The sequence below is a fragment of the Schistocerca gregaria genome, chromosome 4 (assembly GCF_023897955.1).
Source record: "Schistocerca gregaria isolate iqSchGreg1 chromosome 4, iqSchGreg1.2, whole genome shotgun sequence".
NCBI lineage: Eukaryota > Metazoa > Arthropoda > Insecta > Orthoptera > Acrididae > Schistocerca > Schistocerca gregaria.
This window is the reverse complement of record NC_064923.1, coordinates 26286494-26300097: the sequence shown is the minus strand read 5'-3', so window position 1 is coordinate 26300097 and position 13604 is coordinate 26286494. Positions and strand designations below refer to the sequence as shown.

The window sequence follows — 13604 nt, the reverse complement described above, 5'->3', positions numbered from 1 at the left end:
TCAAAAACACGCGGCGACGGCAATATGCAAACCAATTCGCTAGTTAACACCGGCCTTGTTGTGCGTGTTTTAAGCTGAAGAGCATCTCCAAGCAGAAAATGGTCAACAGCAACATTCACACGGTTTCGTACTGCTCAAGTGCTACACTAAAACGGTATGTTTCTTTTTCAGATCTGGAAAAACACGACCGAGAGAGGAATCAAACACGCAATCTTCGGATACGACGTCCGACGCCTTATCCATTTTTTTTTTCTTTTTTTGTTAGTTTTTTTCTTTTGGGCCTCCCTTCTCCCCACACAGCCCATCCATTCGCTCTCCTTTTATGCCTTCTTCGGCGAGCTTCTATGCTATATCGACTGATTTTTTTTTTTTTTTCAAATTTACTGTGACAGTTAGGGAAATGAAATGATGTTTGGCTTCTTCGCCATGTGAGGCTTCTCCTCCGTAGAACTGAAAATTGAAAAATTAAGGCTTCTTGGGAATTAATAAATTGTCACTCTTGCTTCATACTGAAAAAAATTAAACAAAAATAGAAAGATTGTAACTGAGGAACACGTGCAAGAAGCTTCCACTGCATTGTGTGCAACGAAATCACCTTCCGATATTACCGAGATCCTGGAAAATCATCATAGATGAAAGTAGTTGCTGGAGATATGGGGTTCATCCAGCAGTAAGTGTGAAGCCGCAGTGCCGTTTCGGGGTTCTGTCCGAGGCCTTCACGGCTACCGTAGCGGCCCTGGGGCACACGAAGTCCCCACCGTACTTCACCCTCAACAGCGATCCCCTACTTTGGCCTGTGACTACATTTTTCGTAGACGAGGGCTATTAAGATGTTTATCCAATCCCTTGTCTCTGAAACAGAATGTGTAACATGTTACCAAAAGTTTTTTTGTGGTCCCTGCGCGTACATATCTGATAATATTTTGCTCGTTCGTATAATTCGTATTCTAAAACACGGTCATTGCCGTGTTCAGATATAACGTAATGTACATAATTGCCAAACAACCACAACACAGCATTGGTTTTCTGGACAGGGAAGAAAACACCATCGGGGAAGAGTAATTTTTCAACATTGATCTCAGTACTAACAGTTCTGGTTATAAAGGCTACCCGCCGTTGGAGTCCCCTCCATATTTCGGCGAATCCGCCACAGAGAAAGCGGTGGATCAATGTGTCAACTGCGTCACATCGGGTGCACACAATCGTGTCACTAAGACCAATTTAGTGCAACTTTTCGTTAGTGGAAACTACGTTATTAACAACTCGGTACCAGGTTGCCTGAATGTCGGAAGACAGTTCACGATTACTAATATTTTTCCAAATTCTTTTCCAGTCTTTGTCGGGATATCTGCACTCCATTTTGTTGACATGTTCTTTCGTTGTTAAGAGTTCCATTAATTTCCTGCAATTCCTTGATTGTGGATTCGTGACAATACTGTCCATGTAGCTAATCTCTAAAAAGAACTGGCGAATATATTTCAATTTATAATTAATTCCGCCTATATTTATGGGTGGACGTAAATTTTCTGGCTGTAGGAGTCGATACAGCCTGGCTGTAATACTATGTGGATGTTTTTCTATAATTTGTAGGGTCCTCTTTATATATAACGCCGTAGTCTTCCGCCATATATCTGTTAAACCTAGGCCACCTTCAGCGGAAGGTAACGTAACTGTACCGACTGCTACTCTAAAAATATTCCCTGTCCATATAAATCGGCAAATGATACTCATTATACGTTTGGCAATGGGTTTCGAAACTGGCAATATTTGACCTATATATATAGCTTTTGATAAAATGGACCAATTAATTATTCTGATTCGTTGTTTAATGTTCAGATGTCTGGTCTGATTGAGTATTGTGGCTCCTCTGATTGTATCCAGTACTTTCTTCCAATTGTAGGTCATGGTCTGAAGCGGACATCGGTAAAAGGTGACACCCAGAGCGGTGTGACGATCGACGGAGCGTGCCCATTCCAAACGGACATCTTGAAGACCTTTAAGATTTAAAAACGAACTCTTCACCTCGTTAACCCTAGCGCCTGTAGCTTCACAAAAGATCTGAATATTCGTAGTTAATTTCTCTAAATCTTCGTTACTACGAATAACCACTCCAACGTCATCAGCATATGCATTGGTGACGTTGTTAACGCCAGATATCGTGATGCCCTCAAGATCGACATCGAGTCTCCTTAGTAAAGGCTCCAGTGCAACAACATACAGGAGCATTGACAAAGGACTTCCCTGCGGGACGCCGTTGCGAATTTCAATGGGTGGAGTGAAATGCCCATTTACAGACACTTGTGTTTGGATGCCTTCAACAATGTTAATTAAAACTTGCACAAAATGTTGACTAAAACCCACATAGGTCAACGTTCTGAACAAAAATAAGTGGTTGACCCTGTCAAAAGCCTTTGAGAAGTCGATAAAGGCAAGGCCTCCTGGTGAGGATGACGTTGCAAAAATTGCAGAGACATCCCTATATTCACAAACAGTTTTAAAAATATTCCGCCCCGAGAGACAGGTTTGGTGGTCACCTATGATCTTCTCCATTAGAGGTCTCAGTCTTTCCTTCAGTACACGTGCAATTATTTTATAATCCGAGTTCATCAAACATATTGGTCTCAATTGATTGAGATCTTTAACTGCCGCGTTCCTTCCCTTTGGTATTAGCACAGTTACGCTTTCTTTGAACTCGCGTGGAACAGTAACACCTTGCAACACTTCATTTATCACTTCTGTGAATTGATTACCGATGAGAGGCCAAAATTTACAATAAAACTCTACAGGCAAGCCATCAGGCCCTGGGGACTTACGGGTAGGCGAATATTTAAGTATATCAAACACCTCCTCACATGTGATCGCAGTGGTAAGGGACACATTGTCCTCGTCATTGATAACGTTGTCGATACCTGTAGTTCGTAGCAAATCGTTCGCACAGTCTAGATTATACCGGGTATCAGTATATAACGTACGATAAAATCCATAAACTGCATTTAAAATGTCAGAGTGTTCCGTCAGCACCCGGTTATCGCCCACTCTAAGACAAGCAATAAACGCTCGTCTTCTATTTCTTTCATGTTCGAGTAAGTGGTACAGCGATGCGTTTTCGTCCTCCACCGTTGTCGGGACACGAGATTTAATTTTTAAACCCTCCAGCTGTTGTCGCTTGAGACTTATGAGGTGAGCCTTGATCTTCTTTATTTCAATGAAAACCTCATCAGTCATCTGCTGAGCTGATAGTTCCCTTAAGCATGTATAGTAAAATTCAACGGTATTGCGAGACCACATCGCTCGCTCCCTCCCGTAAGCTATTAGGGATGATCTCAATTTCTTTTTAGCACATGAGGTCCACCACGCAAGGCGAGAGCTGTATTTATGGCGCATACGTAGAGCAGCCTGCCATACCTCCGCTACTGTTCTTGATAGGGCACCCTCGAACAACATATGGGTATTCAGCTTCCATAAGGGGCGACCCCAATACGTTCCTTGCTTCTGAAACCGAATGCTGCATTTCACTGCGAGATGGTCCGAAAAGGTAGTGGGAATTACTTCGATACCACTGATTTTATTTTCCAGGTTTGCTGTGACGTATATTCTGTCTATTCTGCTTTGCGAGCGACTACTGATGTACGTAAATTTGACTAACGTGGGGTATTTGCTTTCCCACACGTCTGTCCACTTCATGTTTGTCACCAAAGCCGCCAGTTCCCTGGAGAAGCTAAAATTTGGTCGCTGATCCTTTTTGTGAAGTACACAATTAAAGTCACCACCGATTAAAGCTTCCGCCGGATTCCCCTTAAGTAAATAGACCATATCGTTCTTAAAAAAATTAGCCCTATCATCTCTAGCGTTGTTACCAGAGGGGACATATACATTTAAAACAGTAGTAGTAAAAATTTTACAACTGATGCCCCTCCCATTTTCTAACAGACAGATATCCTTCACATCAATACCATCTTTGACAAGGATCGCAGTCCCACATGTGGCTTCCGGTGCAATATTTAAAATCTCTTGAAAACCTGGGACATAAAAGTTGTGGACATTAAATTCCTGTAGGAGGGCTATATCAGTATCCGACTGGTAAAGGAAATCTTTTAAAGAAGCGACTTTCGTTTCACTGCGAATCCGATTTATATTGATCGTGGTCACATTATATGTCAGTTCCGTTGGCATAGGTGCAGGTAAAAGAAATTGGCTAATGAAGTATACCCCATGCAGAGTCACGTCTGTACCATTCCATTCTGTCTGTCAGAAAGAAAAATAGACATTAAAAAAAAAAAAAATTAAATGCCACTAGCATGTGTCAGGTCCATCTCCATTCCGTGGTCGGTGCGATCTTCTTGGGCATCGGTCCAATCAAGTCCTTTTCCTGAGACAGTTCGGTCTAAATCCATAGTAGTGCCGGTCTGCAAACCTGCGACGCCAAGCGGTGCGCGAGGTTGTTGTTGAAGATCATCTGCATCGGCACGACTCATCTCCGCTTCAGTACACTCGTTAACTCGTGCTACTGGGCATTGTTCTCGTAGTCGTTCATTATCCCTTAAATGTTTTAACTTTTCCCGCAATGCAGGAGCTAAACTCTCTGCTGCTTTGTGTGCCAATCTCCTCTTCTTGCCTTTCTTCGAAGATCTCTTCGGCGATCTAGCAGGAGATGAAGTTTGCGACCTGTCAGGAGAAGTACCGGATGATACGTCTGACGTCGCCTGTTCCTTTTTTTCGGACAAAAGTCCGCGTATCGCATTCCACAACGGCAGAAGGAGGCGCATCTTTTTCCATGGCTCCCACTGGTAGCAACCCAGTCTCCAATTCTACACTATCGCTCGTTGTGGTTTCCTTGACGCAAGTGTCTTCTGTGGGCGCCAACGTGAAACCAATGTCCAGATTGCTATCTTCGTTCATAGTTCCCGCAGAGTGGATGCCTGGAGCGTCCACTCCTCGGAAGCTAGTGGCAATATCCTCACGTTGGTGGGAATCCTGACGACGCAAGGAAACCTCCGTTGCGGGTATTTGGGGATCTTCGGCCGAGTCCGCGGAAGAACGAGCAACCACAGTGGGAGAGTTGGAAAAAGTTGGCGTCGGCATAGATTCGAGGGGCGCGGAGCTGATCGGCAGACCATCCGCAAATCTAGAGCTGGAAGCCGGAGTATCATCGACAACCGCCCGCGAGGCAGCAAGCTCCCCGCGCACAGGCGGCACCGACTCGCCTCGGCTGCAGAAGTCAGCAGCGGCAGCGTATGACAACTTCATACCAACAACAGGGCCGGAACTCTGCATCTCGTCACGCGGTAACTGCGGGACACGCCTCCGTGAACATTCTGCACGAATGTGTTCCGTGGAATTGCATAAAGCGCAAGTCCGCGGTTGCCCATCATAGATAATCAAAGCACGATACCCACAAATATTAAGATAAGAGGGGACATGCTTCTGTAATTCAATCTTAATTTGCCTTACGCCGTTCAAGACAGGAAACATATGAGCTTCAGACCACCTTTCTGCCACATTGGAAATAATTCTGCCATAAGGCCGAAGGGCAACATTAAGTTCTTCGGGCGGAATTTCAAAAGGGAGCTCAAACACTCTGATCGTACGAATCCCGTACCCAGCATGACTAACAGCAACGTCACTCACATTCCCATCAGAATGATTAAACTTCACGCTACCTCCGCAACGATCCACAATGGAACTACATAATTCTGGACTTTTCATCTTCAGATACACAGCATTTGTCACAAACGAGAGATAAACTCCGACAACATCATCACCGTTAATCAATACTTTTTCGATAAACCATGCTTTAATTTCAAATGCTTTAGGTCGAACGAAATTTCGATCGAAAGTAAACTTGATTGTGTCTTTCCTCAAATAATTCGACCTATTCATTCTAGAACTTCATGAATACAAGTGCAACACGAATAGCGGCTTAGCAGCACCACTAACCTCAAACGCAGCGACTCAGCCTGTGTTTACTACAGCCAGACGTCCAGCTCCGCCACACGTCCGTCCCGCTCGGCGGCTGACTCGCAACTGATCCATTAGGCCACACGGTCACTGACAAACAAGTGGAACTTATATACGACTCATCTCAAAACGCTCACACCACTGAGGAGTTGTGTTTTCGTTCTACACAGACGCTGCCCCTTGCTCTTTCCCACCATTTGATACATTCAACCTGCTACGAGACCTACCAAATATAGACTGGGAAACTAAACCACACACTTTGTGCATTCGGAAATGTAAGGCAGGGCGTCCCTCGCCGCATTTGCTACGATGTCCATTTGCTACTTCTGCAGAAGTGGCGGCGGCGGCGGCGACGACGACGACGACGACGACGACGACAACCGCGGAAGGCTCTGAGATATGTGAGAAATACATCTATAAAATATTTTTCAGACAGTCCCATCCCACCTTATGCTGTACCGCTTTGGCAAATGCTTTATCTGCGCCATTCGCCTTAATCACATCTGAGAGTAATTCTTAATAAAACGCCTCTCGCTAATTGTTAGTCATCCCAGATACTGTTTGCTATAAGGCCATGACGCGCAACTGATATCCAAAATTCGTCTGCCTCCTGTGAGGATCGAACTCACGACCCCTGGTTTACTAGACCAGTGCTCTGCCACTGAGCTAAAGAGGCGCGGCCTAGCGGTACTTTTGCGTATTTCATCCTTACGGTCGTCTGGATCATCAGACTTCAGCTGACAACACTTCATATTACCGTCTAATATTTGCAGCTATGGCGACCCATTACTGCTTGGCTACACATCTGACGCGTAAAGGAAGTGCTCTCCAAATAACACCACTTGCATTTCAGAACATGTCTTTCACACATGTCTACAAAATCACCTTCACCTTCAAATACAGTTTCGTAGCGACTGACGGAGACGTAGGCAAAGTTTAAAGTTGCTATTTCCATTACATCACGTTAATCAGAAAAACGGTAAATTACATCTGCAGAGGAACAAAATTCCGTTCCTCCCCACGTGGGGCTCGAACCCACGACCCTGGGATTAAGAGCCTTATGTTCTACCGACTGAGCTAGCAGCGCTGCCTCGGTGAGTATATGCCGGTTAGCACGTCACACAGTACTCGTTTGGGTTGATTGGTCCCATACAGAACCTCCCCATGTTGCCTAATGTTTTCCTAACGTCACACTCGTCACGTAGTTCACTTTTATTTCATAATAATTTCTGAGAGGTAACAGAATTGCATGACAACCTGCAGAGCTAGTTTCGTCAAAATTAACACACATACTTGATGTGACTCATAAGCCGAACGGGTTACTTTCCGACGTTATTTTAGATGTGCAAGTGCCAGTCAAAAACACGCGGCGACGGCAATATGCAAACCAATTCGCTAGTTAACACCGGTCTTGTTGTGCGTGTTTTAACCTGAAGAGCATCTCCAAGCAGAAAATGGTCAACAGCAACATTCACACGGTTTCGTACTGCTCAAGTGCTGCACTAAAATGGTATGTTTCTTTTTCAGATCTGGAAAAACACGACCGAGAGAGGAATCAAACACGCAATCTTCGGATACGAAGTCCGACGCCTTCACCATTAGGCCACACGGTCACTGACAAACAAGTGGAACTTATATACGACTCATCTCGAAACGCTCACACCACAGAGGAGTTGTGTTTTCGTTCTACACAGACGCTGCCCCTTGCTCTTTCCCACCCATTTGATACATTCAACCTGCTACGAGACCTACCAAATATAGACTGGGAAACTAAACCACACACTTTGTGCATTCGGAAATGTAAGGCAGGGCGTCCCTCGCCGCATTTGCTACGATGTCCATTTGCTACTTCTGCAGAAGTGGCGGCGGCGACGACGATGACGATGACGACGACGACGACGACGACGACAACCGCGGAAGGCTCTGAGATATGTGAGAAATACATCTATAAAATATATTTCAGACTGTCCCATCCCACCTTATGCTGTACCGCTTTGGCAAATGCTTTATCTACGCCATTCGCCTTAATCACATCTGAGAGTAATTCTTAGTAAAACGCCTCTCGCTAATTGTTCGTCATCCCAGATACTGTTTGCTATAAGGCCACGACGCGCAACTGATATCCAAAATTCGTCTGCCTCCTGCGAGGATCGAACTCACGACCCCTGGTTTACTAGACCAGTGCTCTGCCACTGAGCCAAAGAGGCGCGGTATAGCGGTTATTTTGCGTACTTCATCCTTACGGTCGTCTGGATCATCAGACTTCAGCTGACAACACTTCATATTACCGTCTAATATTTGCAGCTATTGCGACCCATTACTGCTTGCCTACACATCTGACACGTAAAGGAAGTGCACTCCAAATAACACCACTTGCATTTCAGAACATGTCTTTCACACATGTCTACAAAATCACCTTCACCTTCAAATACAGTTTCGTAGCGACTGACGGAGACGTAGGCAAAGTTTAAAGTTGCTATTTCCATTGCATCACGTTAATCAGAAAAACGGTAAGTTACATCTGCAGAGGAACAAAATTCCGTTCCTCCCCACGTGGGGCTCGAACCCACGACCCTGGGATTAAGAGCCTTATGTTCTACCGACTGAGCTAGCCGCACTGAATCGGTGAGTATATGTCGGTTAGCACGTCACACAGTACTCGTTTGGGTTGATTGGTCCCATACAGAACCTCCCCATGTTGCCTAATGTTTTCCTAACGTCACACTCGTCACGTAGTTCACTTTTATTTCATAATCATTTCTGAGAGGTAACAGAATTGCATGACAACCTGCAGAGCTAGTTTCGTCAAAATTAACACACATACTTGATGTGACTCATAAGCCGAACGAGTTACTTTCCGACGTTATTTTAGATGTGCAAGTGCCAGTCAAAAACACGCGGCGACGGCAATATGCAAACCAATTCGCTAGTTAACACCGGTCTTGTTGTGCGTGTTTCAAGCTCAAGAGCATCTCCAAGCAGAAAATGGTCAACAGCAACGTTCACACGGGTTCGTACTGCTCAAGTGCTGCACTAAAATGGTATGTTTCTTTTTCATATCTGGAAAACCACGACCGAGAGAGGAATCAAACACGCAATCTTCGGATACGAAGTCCGACGCCTTATCCATTAGGCCACACGGTCACTGACAAACAAGTGGAACTTATATACGACTCATCTCAAAACGCTCACACCACTGAGGAGTTGTGTTTTCGTTCTACACAGACGCTGCCCCTTGCTCTTTCCCACCCATTTGATACATTTAACCTGCTACGAGACCTACCAAATATAGACTGGGAAACTAAACCACACACTTTGTGCATTCGGAAATGTAAGGCAGGGCGTCCCTCGCCGCATTTGCTACGATATCCATTTGCTACTTCTGCAGAAGTGGCGGCGGCGACGACGACGACGACGACGACGACGACGACGACGACGACGACCGCGGAAGGCTCTGTGAGAAATACATCTATAAAATATATTTCAGACTGTCCCATCCCACCTTATGCTGTACCGCTTTGGCAAATGCTTTATCTGCGCCATTCGCCTTAATCACATCTGAGAGTAATTCTTAATAAAACGCCTCTCGCTAATTGTTAGTCATCCCAGATACTGTTTGCTATAAGACCACGACGCGCAACTGATATCCAAAATTCATCTGCCTCCTGTGAGGATCGAACTCACGACCCGTGGTTTACTAGACCAGTGCTCTGCCACTGAGCTAAAGAGGCGCGGCCTAGCGGTACTTTTGCGTACTTCATCCTTACGGTCGTCTGGATCATCAGACTTCAGCTGACAACACTTCATATTACCGTCTAATATTTGCAGCTATGGCGACCCATTACTGCTTGCCTACACATCTGACACGTAAAGGAAGTGCTCTCCAAATAACACCACTTGCATTTCAGAACATGTCTTTCACACATGTCTACAAAATCACCTTCACCTTCAAATACAGTTTCGTAGCGACTGACGGAGACGTAGGCAAAGTTTAAAGTTGCTATTTCCATTACATCACGTTAATCAGAAAAACGGTAAGTTACATCTGCAGAGGAACAAAATTCCGTTCCTCCCCACGTGGGGCTCGAACCCACGACCCAGGGATTAAGAGCCTTATGTACTACCGACTGAGCTAGCCGCACTGAATCGGTGAGTATATGCCGGTTAGCACGTCAACACAGTACTCGTTTGGGTTGATTGGTCCCATACAGAACCTCCCCATGTTGCCTAATGTTTTCCTAACGTCACACTCGTCACGTAGTTCACTTTTATTTCATAATCATTTCTGAGAGGTAACAGAATTGCATGACAACCTGCAGAGCTAGTTTCGTCAAAATTAACACACATACTTGATGTGACTCATAAGCCGAACGAGTTACTTTCCGACGTTATTTTAGATGTGCAAGTGCCAGTCAAAAACACGCGGCGACGGCAATATGCAAACCAATTCGCTAGTTAACACCGGCCTTGTTGTGCGTGTTTCAAGCTCAAGAGCATCTCCATGCAGAAAATGGTCAACAGCAACATTCACACGGTTTCGTACTGCTCAAGTGCTGCACTAAAACGGTATGTTTCTTTTTCATATCTGGAAAAACACGACCGAGAGAGGAATCAAACACGCAATCTTCGGATACGAAGTCCGACGCCTTATCCATTAGGCCACACGGTCACTGACAAACAAGTGGAACTTATATACGACTCATCACAAAACGCTCACACCACTGAGGAATTGTGTTTTCGTTCTACACAGACGCTGCCCCTTGCTCTTTCCCACCCATTTGATACATTCAACCTGCTACGAGACCTACCAAATATAGACTGGGAAACTAAACCACACACTTTGTGCATTCGGAAATGTAAGGCAGGGCGTCCCTCGCCGCATTTGCTACGATGTCCATTTGCTACTTCTGCAGAAGTGGCGGCGGCGGCGACGACGACGACGACGACGACGACGACGACAACCGCGGAAGGCTCTGAGATATGTGAGAAATACATCTATAAAATATATTTCAGACTGTCCCATCCCACCTTATGCTGTACCGCTTTGGCAAATGCTTTATCTACGCCATTCGCCTTAATCACATCTGAGAGTAATTCTTAATAAAACGCCTCTCGCTAATTGTTAGTCATCCCAAATACTGTTTGCTATAAGGCCACGACGCGCAACTGATATCCAAAATTCGTCTGCCTCCTGTGAGGATCGAACTCACGACCCCTGGTTTACTAGACCAGTGCTCTGCCACTGAGCTAAAGAGGCGCGGCCTAGCGGTACTTTTGCGTACTTCATCCTTACGGTCGTCTGGATCATCAGACTTCAGCTGACAACACTTCATATTACCGTCTAATATTTGCAGCTATGGCGACCCATTACTGCTTGCCTACACATCTGACACGTAAAGGAAGTGCTCTCCAAATAACACCACTTGCATTTCAGAACATGTCTTTCACACATGTCTACAAAATCACCTTCACCTTCAAATACAATTTCGTAGCGACTGACGGAGACGTAGGCAAAGTTTAAAGTTGCTATTTCCATTACATCACGTTAATCAGAAAAACGGTAAGTTACATCTGCAGAGGAACAAAATTCCGTTCCTCCCCACATGGGGCTCGAACCCACGACCCTGGGATTAAGAGCCTTATGTTCTACCGACTGAGCTAGCCGCGCTGAGTCGGTGAGTATATGCCAGTTAGCACGTCACACAGTACTCGTTTGGGTTGATTGGTCCCATACAGAACCTCCCCATGTTGCCTAATGTTTTCCTAACGTCACACTCGTCACGTAGTTCACTTTTATTTCATAATCATTTCTGAGAGGTAACAGAATTGCATGACAACCTGCAGAGCTAGTTTCGTCAAAATTAACACACATACTTGATGTGACTCATAAGCCGAACGAGTTACTTTCCGACGTTATTTTAGATGTGCAAGTGCCAGTCAAAAACACGCGGCGACGGCAATATGCAAACCAATTCGCTAGTTAACACCGGCCTTGTTGTGCGTGTTTTAAGCTGAAGAGCATCTCCAAGCAGAAAATGGTCAACAGCAACATTCACACGGTTTCGTACTGCTCAAGTGCTACACTAAAACGGTATGTTTCTTTTTCATATCTGGAAAAACACGACCGAGAGAGGAATCAAACACGCAATCTTCGGATACGAAGTCCGACGCCTTATCCATTAGGCCACACGGTCACTGACAAACAAGTGGAACTTATATACGACTCATCTCAAAACGCTCACACCACTGAGGAGTTGTGTTTTCGTTCTACACAGACGCTGCCCCTTGCTCTTTCCCACCCATTTGATACATTCAACCTGCTACGAGACCTACCAAATATAGACTGGGAAACTAAACCACACACTTTGTGCATTCGGAAATGTAAGGCAGGGCGTCCCTCGCCGCATTTGCTACGATGTCCCTTTCCTACTTCTGCAGAAGTGGCGGCGGCGGCGACGACGACGACGACGACGACGACGACGACGACGACAACCGCGGAAGGCTCTGAGATATGTGAGAAATACATCTATAAAATATATTTCAGACTGTCCCATCCCACCTTATGCTGTACCGCTTTGGCAAATGCTTTATCTACGCCATTCGCCTTAATCACATCTGAGAGTAATTCTTAATAAAACGCCTCTCGCTAATTGTTAGTCATCCCAAATACTGTTTGCTATAAGGCCACGACGCGCAACTGATATCCAAAATTCGTCTGCCTCCTGTGAGGATCGAACTCACGACCCCTGGTTTACTAGACCAGTGCTCTGCCACTGAGCTAAAGAGGCGCGGCCTAGCGGTACTTTTGCGTACTTCATCCTTACGGTCGTCTGGATCATCAGACTTCAGCTGACAACACTTCATATTACCGTCTAATATTTGCAGCTATGGCGACCCATTACTGCTTGCCTACACATCTGACACGTAAAGGAAGTGCTCTCCAAATAACACCACTTGCATTTCAGAACATGTCTTTCACACATGTCTACAAAATCACCTTCACCTTCAAATACAGTTTCGTAGCGACTGACGGAGACGTAGGCAAAGTTTAAAGTTGCTATTTCCATTACATCACGTTAATCAGAAAAACGGTAAGTTACATCTGCAGAGGAACAAAATTCCGTTCCTCCCCACTTGGGGCTCGAACCCACGACCCTGGGATTAAGAGCCTTATGTTCTACCGACTGAGCTAGCCGCGCTGAGTCGGTGAGTATATGCCGGTTAGCACGTCACACAGTACTCGTTTGGGTTGATTGGTCCCATACAGAACCTCCCCATGTTGCCTAATGTTTTCCTAACGTCACACTAGTCACGTAGTTCACTTTTATTTCATAATCATTTCTGAGAGGTAACAGAATTGCATGACAACCTGCAGAGCTAGTTTCGTCAAAATTAACACACATACTTGATGTGACTCATAAGCCGAACGAGTTACTTTCCGACGTTATTTTAGATGTGCAAGTGCCAGTCAAAAACACGCGGCGACGGCAATATGCAAACCAATTCGCTAGATAACACCGGTCTTGTTGTGCGTGTTTCAAGCTCAAGAGCATCTCCAAGCAGAAAATGGTCAACAGCAACGTTCACACGGTTTCGTACTGCTCAAGTGCTGCACTAAAACGGTATGTTTCTTTTTCATATCTGGA

The 13604-nt window shown here is 45.2% G+C and overlaps 5 non-coding genes across 5 annotated transcripts; all 5 read right to left on the bottom strand.

The window, feature by feature from the left end:
- Positions 1-6562: 6562 nt before the first annotated feature.
- Positions 6563-6634, bottom strand: Trnat-agu (transfer RNA threonine (anticodon AGU)). Its single transcript has one exon. It is a non-coding gene; the product is annotated as a tRNA-Thr (tRNA).
- A 1459-nt stretch (positions 6635-8093) lies between these two features.
- On the bottom strand, positions 8094-8165 carry Trnat-agu (transfer RNA threonine (anticodon AGU)). The gene has a single exon. It is a non-coding gene; the product is annotated as a tRNA-Thr (tRNA).
- Positions 8166-9617: 1452 nt separating this feature from the next.
- Positions 9618-9689, bottom strand: Trnat-agu (transfer RNA threonine (anticodon AGU)). Its single transcript has one exon. It is a non-coding gene; the product is annotated as a tRNA-Thr (tRNA).
- Positions 9690-11143: 1454 nt separating this feature from the next.
- Positions 11144-11215, bottom strand: Trnat-agu (transfer RNA threonine (anticodon AGU)). Its single transcript has one exon. It is a non-coding gene; the product is annotated as a tRNA-Thr (tRNA).
- A 1459-nt stretch (positions 11216-12674) lies between these two features.
- Positions 12675-12746, bottom strand: Trnat-agu (transfer RNA threonine (anticodon AGU)). The gene has a single exon. It is a non-coding gene; the product is annotated as a tRNA-Thr (tRNA).
- Positions 12747-13604: the final 858 nt, after the last annotated feature.